The following is an 11,147-nucleotide window of genomic DNA, read 5'->3' as shown; positions in this document are numbered from 1 at the left end:
TGCAGCCCTTCCAGCTCAAGCGAAAGACACTGCTAGTGACACAGTTCTTACCCCTCTTGTCTCTCCTATTAAAGCTACAGATGATGCTAAAGAACAAACTGATAATTCTGTAATAGATGTTCATAATTTGAATATACCTAAAGTTCTTTATCTGGAAGCTCCATCTACATCAAAGACACCAGCTCCGGAGATAAATTCTGCTGATCAGAATTTAGATGATTTTATTCCTGAATCTCCAGTTGCTTCACACACTGTTGAGCTCTCAGAACAGAATGAGTCTTCCTCAAGTTCTGATGACAGTGTTTCTATTGAGACTCCAGTACCTATTCTGGGCAAGGAAGAATTGGTGAAGAAATTTGTTGAAAAGGAAGCACCTATTCCTTGGGAGGATACTCATAGAGGTGTTGAGTGGACCAAGAAGTGGAATGAATCAGATTTTATTCCATGTTCTAAAATTCTAACAGAGCATATTGCAAAAGCTGATGAGTTGCTCACAAATGCTGATTTCAAGACACAACTCAAGATCACAGCTCTGTCTACAAAACATCTTCAAGGTCTACATACTGATACTCATGAAAAGGTTGATACACTAAGAGAACAAGCTGATAAGCTCGATCAGGTGCTCAAGCTTGACAAAAACAGGTATATCAGACCTATTTCTGAAAAGTTGCAGCCATTTAGAAAACTCAAGAGAAGCAACAGGCCCAAATTGCTGAGGTTCTGGTTAATCAAGCTTCTCAGAAAGCTCAATTGGATAAAATCCAATCTTCAGTTGAACTTCTTCTTTCTCTCTTACTTCCTGATGATGCCAAAAAGGGGGAGAAGGTAGTTAAGTCCAAATGCTCACCTACTCAAGAACTGAAGAAAAATGATGATAAAGGTGATGACCAGGGAAACTCTGAAAAGAGCAGATGTCAAAGAAAAGTTCAAGGAAAATCTTCTATTCAGAACAAGTCAAGTTCTGATGTTGTGAATGCTCAAAGATTGAAGTCAAGTGATGATAAGCAAAGACTGATGTCAAGTTCTGATATTCTGATTCAGTCAGGACCTGAAGACTCTCAGAAGTTCTTGCAAACTCTGAAGTTAAAGGGGAAGCAGACTACTGTTTATTACAAAGATCCTAAAATCCAGACACTTGATGAGGAGATAACAAGGAGATTATTTATGAAACACAATCCAGGAATGGATTTAGAAACTCTCAAGAAGGAATAAGCTAGATTTGCTGCTGAGAAGACAAATCCTAAGTCTAAAGCTTCTGATGCAAAGAAACCTCCAAGGCCAAAGGAAAAGGGCATTGTGATCAAGGAAAAGACAAATTCTGAAACTTCAAAGTTCAGAATTAGATCACAGACTGAGAGTCATCCCAAAGACAAAGGGAAAGGAAAAATTGATGAACCAACCAAGTCACTAGACTTTGAAATCTTCTCAAGATCTGATGAAACCAGTGTGTAAAATTGTTCAAGTATATGATGATAATCTTGTTGAAGATGAAAATGTTCAAATTCTGAAAAGAAAAAAGATAAGTGAAGATTCTAAAACAACCTCTGACACTGCTCAAGTTGTTGTTCAGAATAAAGGACAGGAAGGTATAGAAGAAACAACAAATTCTGATCAAGCTATCAAGACATCAACTACTGACAATGCCCAAGTTGATTTGAATAAATTGACAATTGATGATAAGAAGAAACTGTTATGAAAGAAAGCTACTCCAGTTGAACCAAAATCCAATCTCATGATTAATCAACTTGCTACATTTGGGTTGAAAGCCAAGCAACCTAGAGATAGAGCTGGATTATGTTTTGACGAAGAGAAGATTCAAACAGGAGTAGAGGTTACTCTAGGAGATCCTTTCATAATTGACAGACAAACCATATGAACAAATCAAACAAAGGCACCTTGACAAGGTGTTGTATGCTCAAGTTGTGATAGATGCTCATGATAAGGAGAATCTGAAAGAGAAATTAATCTTATTTCTCGATGATGGAAGGACTTATAGATAAGCTGATTCTGATGTATTGAAAAAGTCTATCAGAGAACTTCAACATATTTATTATCTTCTGGAAGTAAAATCTGATGTTACAAGAAGATGGTCAGAATATATTTTGAAGGCTATAAGAGATCTATTCAGAATCTCTGGTACAAAGACTTCTCATTACAGTCCAATGATTACTGAAGGTGATAGAAGAGAAATTCCTATGCTGAAGAATTCTGCTAAGGTGGAAGTTATTCTAAAAGGAAGATGCTTATGTTATAATGAAAACTCTTCACCTCCTAAGGTTATCAGACTTGGTGATGGACTTGAAAGAACATCCATTCAAGCTCTCAGAACAGCCATTTATCAAATTGGTGACATTAAAGAAGAAGAACTGATGCAGGTCAAAGCACAGTTAGCTGAAGTTCTGAAGAAAGCTGAAGATAATATGATAAATGATTTTGTTAAGAATCATTATGGATTCAGATTGATTCAGTGATGTTGGTAAAGCTGGATGTTTTGTAAGTTGTAATTTATAGTCTTGTTAAACTCTTATTGCATTTGAACTTAAATGTTTTTGACATCATCAAATATATTAACTTGTATATTCTTGCATAATTTACAAGTTGGGGGAGATTGTTGGATATATTTGAGATGTCATGTCTAATATGTTTCGTGTTTAGTTTTCAGATCTTAACTAACAGGAAATATCAGTTCTTACTGAAATCAGGACTTACTGAAAGTCAGGACTTAAAGATATCAGGACTTAGATTATCAGAAGATGGATATCAGAATTTAAGTACTGGAGGACTAACAGTTAAGGAAGGAAGCTGATTTACAAGAAAAAAGATCTAAACTAATATGGAATAAGATATGCATGGAAAAGTTCGAGGACTAGAAGAATCATATAAGATATCTGGTTGATACATTTTAGGAGACAGAATTATATTCCATATCAACTAGAAGTTATCTTGTAACTGTGTGTCTATATAAACACAGACATAGGTTTACTCTATAAGAGTTATGATCATCGAGAAGATCATATATTGTAACCTAGCAGCTCTCGTGATATTTGTTCATCACTGAGAGAGAACAGTTCCATTATAACAGAGTTTTTTATATTGAATACATATGTTTTCTGTTACTTGTGCTTTAAATCGATTTGATTGTATTCTACACTGTATTCAACCCCCTTCTATAGTGTTGTGTGACCTAACATATGGTATGCAAATCGATCATTGAGAGATGTAGAAAATACAGTGAAATCAGAATTTAAAAAAAACTTACGGTTAGACGGGAAAAATCAAATTAAAAACGGAGTGGAAAAGCTGAAATTGGGTGTGGGAGGGTGCAGAGTAGTTGGGTGGGGTGATTTAGGGGGACCATTAGATTAGGTAGATCTAATGGCTTAGGGGCCATTTGTTAAATCTGAATCATTTTTTCTAGACGATTAAAATTCTGAACGATTGATAATCTGAATGCTGGACTGTTAATCATGTTTGGTAAATAAATTTTAAAATTTCTGAACGATAATATTTGTTGATCATATCCTTACATATATGTAAAAATTAATTTGTATTTTAATCCTAATAATCAAATAACAATTTAAGCATATTTTGAAAATTTAATGATAAAAAACATACATATATTTTTAATAAATATTATCCATTTGAAGAGTAAAAAATATTTTTCAGTTTTAAACATAAAAAATATATAATTGTAAGTTTAATTTAAAATTATTAAACAAATTTAAGAAAAATGTATTCATATTAAAATCCACATAATTATTTGAATATAAACATATTTAAAAACTAAAAGTATAAGTATAAATGTTAAATAAAATTAATATGTGGCATGGAATTTCAATTTTATACTTTTTTTAAGAAAATCAGTACTATAAATAAATATATTATACTTTTGCATCATGGTCCTTGATATCACTTGAAAAAACTTACTATATCCTGAGTTACATGAACCATCCGACTGTATTTTTTTGAAGGAGTCGTCCAGCTAAATTCTTCACTCGTTCAGCTAACAAAAATAATTATCAAACAATCTGAATAGATGATTTAGGCCCCGTTCAGTACTTTTGATATGGTCCGGGAGTTAACAAATGACCCCTTAGATTAGTTTATAGTTTCTATTTTAATTTTAGTTTGTATATGATCATTCCCCTATATATATATAAGGGGCTACTCTAGTGGAAACCAATTTAGAATGGAAACTAGAAATCAAATAATTTTATTTTTAAAATTAATTCGAAATATAACACATATGGTATGCAAATCGATCGTTGAGAGATGTAGAAAAATACAGTGAAATCGGATGTTTTAAAAAAAATACGGTTTGACGGGAAATATCAAATTAAAAACGGAGGGGAAAAGCTGAAATTGGGTGTGAGAGGGTGCAGGGTAGTTGGGTGGTGTGATTTAGGGGGACCATTAGATTAGGTAGATCTAATGGCTTAGATTAGTTCTAAGTTTCTATTTTAATTTTAGTTTGTATTTGATCATTCCTATATATATATATATCAACCTAATCTAATGGTCCCCCTTAAATCACCCCACCCACTAGAGATGCACAAAAAGCCCGGGCCCGAAAATCTGGCCCGGCCCGATCCGGTCAAATCCCGGTCAAGCCCGGCCCGGTCTCGGCCCGGGATTCGGGCATCGATGGGCCCTATATTTTTAGGCAAAACCCGGCCCAGCCCCCTTAAAAGCCCGAGCTTCGGCCCGGCCCGGCCCGATTAAAAGCCCGAAAAAGCCCGGTTATAATCTGATTATTCTAATATATTTTCTTATGTATTTATAAATTCACATTTACTATAAATATAAATAATACTTTAAACACATATATATTTACATATTTGTGATTAATAATGTTATTCCCAGTGGACTAACAATGAGATTTACAGAAGGTGGGTTGAATGTAAATCTCAAAACTTTTTCAAGTTTTGAGTAGTTTCTAAGGCTAAGTGTTTAAGTGAACAAATGTGTGTGAATTGCTTGAAGCTGATACAGACATATATATATTCAAACACAAATGTAAAGAACACAAAGAACTTAAAAACTTTTCTGGTGGATTTGTTGTTCCACCAGAGATGTGTTATTTCAGAAAATCTGTGATTCAAAGAATTAAATCACAGCTGCTTCCTAGTACAAACTAGATGATTTTCTCTCTGGATATTTCTAAACAGCTCAGGAAAATTCTTATTTAATTACTAGCTACTGCTTGGTTTATATATCACCAAGTTTACAAGTGAAGACAAAACTGTAAAATATAATTAAAAAGATTCTTCACATGTTTCTTCTTCATTTCTCTATCCAATGCAATCTGGGATAATCTGTGAATCTTTGAATACTTCCTTGTTTGCATCAGAATGGAAATGCTGCATCTTCTTGATTCCTCCTAGAGGCTTCCACATTCCAGTTTATCTCTGTCAACCCATGTGCCTCTGTCAGCTTGTGAATTGTCACTATCAACTGCTAATGAACTAAGCATCCGTTGAAGCTTTCATCCGTTGATGCCTTATCAGTTGAAGTCTTTATCCGTTGAAGCACTTATCCGTTGATGGATATTATCCGTTGAAGCATTAGAGACATCCGTTGAAGCTTTGTTTCTTATCCATTGAAGGTCTTCAATATCCGTTGATACTTCTTCACTTATACAAAATTACAAGGCATGACATATTTACAATTAACCCTCTTATTTGTATATTCATTAGTAGTCAACATGACTGATAATTTCCTACAACATCTAAGAATTACAACTTGAATCCAGAGAATGAAATATGCTACAATACTAAACTTATTGCTAAGTAAAGCTACTCCTTCAACGGATAGCCAAGATGGTCTTATCCGTTGAGGCTAGAAACACTAGATTTCTACTTAAGTGTTTTGTTTAACTTATCATCAAACTAATACACATGTTCCTAACAATCTCCCCCTATTTATGTCTACTAGAACTGCAGCCATAAATTTGGGTTTAGCTTGATGATAACAAAACACTTGACAAATATATATACTGTAATAAAGCAGAATTTCAAGAGTGCTACAAAAATGTGTATGTTGAGATGGAATTGAAGAGTTACATTGTTTCCAAGTGTGCTCCTTTAGCCTAAGTAGATTAGTTTCTTTTCCTTTGATTCCTTGTTTTCTTTCCTAGCCTCCTGTCATTCTCCTCTATTTGAAGTTGAAGTTGTCTGTAGAATTCAGCTTCATCTTCTTCATTGATGTCTAACTTAGATTGCATATCCTTGAGAGTTTCATTACTGGCAATCTTGAGCTGATCTTCAATTCTGAAAAATCTTCTGACTCCTTTGTTGTCTCTGAACTCCATCAACCAATGAGGTGATTTGTGAATTGTAATTCCTCTTTCTTGAATGAGTAATGTTCTAGGCAAAGCATTGGGCTCCCTCCAAGTTTTCCTTATGTTGGCAATCTTGTTGAGAATCTCAGTCTTGGCAGTCCTGGTCAAGCCAGAATCCCTTTGTATGGCTGAGTAGACTCTAATCAAGGTAGAGTAGCCTTCATTCAGAATTCTGTAAAGAGGCCAGGTTCTTTCCCCATCTCCTTTGTATTTGAACACTAGTCTTTCTGGTAGCTGTCTGTAGGCAGCTATTCCCCTTACTTCCTCCAGCTCATCCAGATAGAGTTCAATGTCTGAAAATTCTTTTATGTCACAGATGTGAACATAATCATCCTTAGAGGCTTGAGGCTTAGGCTTAGGCTTCGGGGTGAATTTGATTGAGGCTTTAGAGGGTATTGATTTGATTCTTCTTTTCTGCTTCTTTGATGGTGGAGAAGAGGTTAGGAAGGTGGGCAATTTGATGGTGTCCCAATCAATTGGTTCCTCCTTGGGAATAATTGTTTCACCATGAATGTTCATGAAGGGGTCAGGCACAATGGGTTCAGGAATAGAGGGTAGTGATTTGGATATTGATTGGGTTTCTTCAGTCTCATCTACCATCTTTCTCTTTGCATTGACCTTCTTTCTGTTCCCTTTCTGCCATTCTTCTCTTCCCTTACTTCTTTCCTTCATATCAGTATCAACCATGTCCCCCATAGCTTCATCTTCACTTTTGTCTTCAATTTCTTTCTGTTCTCCAGCCTGACTTGACTTTAGTTGTTTTTCAAGCTTTGCTTGTGCTCTTTTGTCAGCCTTTAGTTGTTTGGCTTCTTCCTTCAACCTTCTGGTTTCTTCCCTCTTGGCTATTGAGAATTTGGGATGTTCTTGCATCACACATATGCTCTTTCCCTCTCTGAAGATAATAGCCATGTTCCTCCTTATAGCCACATCCATGGTCACTTTGAGCTTTGAGATACTTCTACCCAAAAGCTTGTCCTCATCAGCCTTTGGAAGAGGAAAATCCACTTCTTTCAGAGGATTCTTTGTAGAGTCCTTATTGGATCTGTTGTTGGGCTTGAGAACCATAGGTTTCAGATCCTTGGAAGAAGTCTCTCCAACCTTATTCCTCCCTACTGGCTTGAGCTCCATAATAATTAATTCCACTTTTGTGCTATGCTTCATAGATTGTGATTGAGAAGTTGTAGAACCAAATATTTGTTGCATCTTTTCATCAATCTTCTTCCTTTGCTCTTTGACTTACAATTCAGCTGCTGCTATCTGGGTTAGATCAATTCCATCAAGCTTTCCTTTGATTGGAATAATTGGAGAAGTGGTGATGACAGGAACTAACACTTGAGAAATTTGAACTGTTATTGATGGCTCTCCTTCCCCTTTATTCTCCCCCTTTTTGTTATCATCAAGGGTAGGGGTCAAGCCTTGTGCATTTGCCAGCTGCATGAGTAGATTTGTTTGAGTTTGTTGATTCTGAAGAATGGTGACCATAGAGTCTTCAATGATCTGAACTCTGGTTTCCAATCTGGCCAGTCTCTTGTCAGCATCAGATTCTTTCCTCAGTCTCCCCAATAAATCTTGCATAGTACCATAAGGTATGACTGAATCCAACTTCTCAGCATTGTAGGATTTTAGATCAGCAATATCCTGCTTGAGCTCATCCACACTTAGATTATGTTTGAAATGCTGTAACTGCAAGAGATGCAGAGATTCCAGATGAGCTTGAAGAATTGCCTTGGTACCAGCATCTGTAGTCTCCTGAAGGGCCTTCTGAATTGTCATGATCTGTCTGACCAAAGTGACACCAAACTCTCCTGGTGTTGATGCTTTTGCCCATGCCCATTCAGGAAGATCTGGAACAGAACTTGGGCTTACTACTCCCCCTAAGTTCATGCTCTCATCCAAAGAATCAGAGTCATCATCACACACACCCTCACACCCTCACCCTCACCTTCTAAGGTGGTACTCCCCTCACTCACTTTTGCCATGCTGGAAGAAATAGCATGCATATGGTGACTCTCAACCTCTCCTTTTGCCTGGGAGCAACCCAGCCTCTCACTCAAAAGATCACTCCCTTCCCTCAAACCTAAGAGTGATTGTACAGTAGCCATGTCCTCTACAGTTGGAATTGTTTCTGTTATGTGTGTAGAGACCATCAACGGATAGGGAGTATCCGTTGAAGTGGAAACTGATGGTATCAACGGATAACTGATGTTAAGCTTATCCGTTGAAGAACAACAACTTGTCAACGGATGAGAGATATCCGTTGAAGAAGGAAAAGATGGAGATATAGAAAGTGACATAATTGTTGAATCTGTGTGAATTGATTTTAAGTGAGGTAACACAGATTCTTCAACTACATCTGAAAGAATTGGCTGATGATCCAACAATCATCTAAAAGATGATGATCATCAGGTTTTGAGTGGGGCTCCTCCCTGAGTTTTAATGAGGGAGAATCAGGAATTGATGTGAATATCATATCCATATCCAGAGAGGGTGATGGAGAGTTTGATGATTGGTGTATTTCTATCATGAGAGAATGGGGCTGTGACTCCACATTTGCTGGAATCACATCAAGCTGAATTTGTGAAGGCACAGATACAGGTGGATGTATCTGTGCTGTGTGTGCCCCTTGTGTGGAAACTAGGGTCTTGGCCTTCTTCTTTCTTGAAAAGTCTTTAATTGGTGAATGTGTGGCTTCAGTGTCCCTCCCTCTTTTGGTATGTGTCCCTGGTTGGGGACTATTTTCAATAGTTGCACCCTTTTGGGAGGATGCAACTAGGGATGTGTTAGACTCCTTTTGAACCACCACAGTCTTTTGAGAGACTGTGGCTTGGCTGGCTTGGGTACCACTCACCTCTCCCACCTTATCCTGGGGGGTTTCTTGATGTTCACCCCTCCCCTCACCACTCACACCCTGTTCACTCCCTTCAGGGTTTATGGTAGTTGTTACAACTGTTGTCTTTTGAGAAACAACAGAGGTAGTTTTCTTTGACTTGAATTTTGAAACTTTAGTTTTGGTGGCTTTGGTAGGAACCTGTTTGGGCAAAGACACAGATCCCATTGCCACAGTGGAAGACAAAGAAACAATGGGGTTGGAGATAGCAGGAGTTATAGAAGTGTTTACCTCACTTACCTGTGGTGCATTCATGATTGGCAAATATACCAATGGCACCTGGCTGTTGAGGTTCATTCTCAAAAGGTCGGCAATGACCCTTTTCTCTTATGCCCAGCATTTGAGTTTATTATTCTCATTTGATATAACCAATCCTTCAGCAACATGGTTAGCCAATAACATAAAGAATCTAGCATAGTAGATGTTATGTGGTCTATTAGCTTTGTTACCTAATCTGGAACCTAATTCTAGCATGACACAGTTGCTAAAATTAAAGTACCTATCAGAAACTAGCATATAAAGCATATTAACAAGAGATGAAGTTATGGCATCAAAATTGCTAATCTTCCCAGAGAAAACCTTAATAAAGGCATCTCCAAGAAAACTCCATTCTTTCCTAAGGCTTTTCCTTCTAATGCTACCTAAACTAGCAGAATCAAAAGCATAGCCTATGGAATCTAACATAGCAGATACATCTTTATCAGTGTGTGGTGTGATGGCATTATTCTCGGGCAACTTAGAGCAAGACTGTATATCATCACAGTTAATGCAATAATCCTTACCTTTGAGAGAGAAGGCAATAGTCATATATGTGGAGTTGAACTCTGCAGTTGTCCAAATCTCCTCAATCACCTCACAGTAGATGGTTGGGGCTTCCAGCATTGCATAGCTCAGTTTGCAGTGTTTGATGAAGTCCATCATCTTGTGATAATCAGAATGGGCTTCATTCTTTTCAACCAAGGCTACGAAATTATTCTTTTCATAAACAAATCTTGTTTGAGACATAATTTTGACTACTGGTGCCATTGTTGTGAGTAGAGGTTGCAGAGAAAAACTTGAAAATTTTAGGAGAGAAGGAGAATAAGAATTGCAAGAAAGCGTAAAGTGAAAATAAGAGTTCAATTGGGCTTTTATACTTTCTTGAATTAAAACGAAAATAAAATGATTAAATGATACTTTTAAATAAATTACAGCCGCTTAAGAGGAAAGAAAACTGTAGAAATTCTGAAAAAATACATACAACAGTGTATATCTGTATCAACAGTTGAGTAAAAGAATCAACGGCTGTGACTCACTTATAGTAACTGATGTGACACTTTAACGGATAAGGTAAATAGTTATCAGTTGATGATCAACACCATTTTATCCGTTGAAGGATAAAATTACCAGAAATGTATTTGTCTTTCAATGGATAATGAACATCCGTTGATAGAACAATTTTGGCTTTCAATGGATAGGGAATATCCGTTGATAGGATAAGTCTTACTTAAAGCCAACTTTGTTCTTGCAGCAAATTCATTTCAGGCTTCAAGGCAGATTACATAGATGACATAAATTATGAATAATTAAGCATACCTAGCTCACTTACTAATCTTGTGAATGTTGATTCATCAAGTGGCTTGGTAAATATGTCTGCAATCTGCTTTTCACTTGAAACAAAATGAAGTTCCACTGTACCTTTCATCACATGTTCCCTAATGAAATGATACTTGATATCAATGTGCTTGGTTCTTGAGTGTTGCACTGGATTTTCAGTAATGGCAATGGCACTTGTGTTGTCACAGAATATTGGAATTTTGTCAACAGTCAAACCATAGTCAAATAGTTGATTCCTCATCCATAGTATCTGTGCACAGCAACTACCAGCAGCAATGTACTCAGCTTCAGCTGTTGATGTAGAAACAGAATTTTGCTTCTTGC

Source organism: Apium graveolens, chromosome 10, assembly GCF_009905375.1.
Source record: "Apium graveolens cultivar Ventura chromosome 10, ASM990537v1, whole genome shotgun sequence".
NCBI classification, from domain to species: domain Eukaryota; kingdom Viridiplantae; phylum Streptophyta; class Magnoliopsida; order Apiales; family Apiaceae; genus Apium; species Apium graveolens.
This window is presented reverse-complemented; position numbering follows the sequence as displayed.